General features: G+C 33.3%; 1 non-coding gene across 1 annotated transcript; it reads right to left on the bottom strand.

Moving 5' to 3' along the window:
- Positions 1-301: 301 nt before the first annotated feature.
- On the bottom strand, positions 302-373 carry TRNAM-CAU. The gene has a single exon. It is a non-coding gene; the product is annotated as a tRNA-Met (tRNA).
- Between the last annotated feature and the right edge of the window lie 263 nt (positions 374-636).

Genomic DNA, 636 nt, shown 5'->3' with positions numbered 1-636 from the left:
CACATACAGACACACAAAGGTTGAACTTGATGGACCTGTGTCTTTATTCAACCTCAAATACTATGTAGCTATGTAATCTAATTACCAGGCTGCAACATAATGCTTTAAATACAACCAGAAAAAAAAAAACAATTGTATATCTTGTTGTATATGAATTGATATAAGGCCTTTTTCAACTTATATCAAGATTTTTACATATGCACTTGAAAACAAATTAGTAAATTTGAAATTAATCTGTTTATACTAAAATATCTTAATTGTTACCGGTTGTTTAAAAGAGCTAGAAAGGTAAGAAAAGACTTAGCAGAGGATGGTTTCGATCCATCGACCTCTGGGTTATGGGCCCAGCACGCTTCCGCTGCGCCACTCTGCTTGCTCTATGTTTAGATTGCAATGAGAGTACGAGAAATGATCACAGCTGCTCCTGAATACACACAAAGCTGCATAATAAATTCTTTTGAAAGCCAGTGTACCTGCAGTCAGAGATTCTGTGCCGCAACATAAGACTTTAAAGACATCCAGTAAAGAAAAAAAATCTGTAAATAAATTTCTGTGATGCCTTTATCATCTTTTATTAAAAATTTTACTCAAGCACCTAAAAAGCAAAAATGTGTACATTTACAATAATATATTTTC

This window comes from Nanorana parkeri, unplaced genomic scaffold, assembly GCF_000935625.1.
Source record: "Nanorana parkeri isolate BGI_ZX_2015 unplaced genomic scaffold, ASM93562v1 scaffold2324, whole genome shotgun sequence".
NCBI classification, from domain to species: Eukaryota; Metazoa; Chordata; class Amphibia; order Anura; family Dicroglossidae; genus Nanorana; species Nanorana parkeri.
The sequence above is the reverse complement of the archived record's forward strand: the minus strand, read 5'-3'. Positions and strand labels throughout refer to the sequence as shown.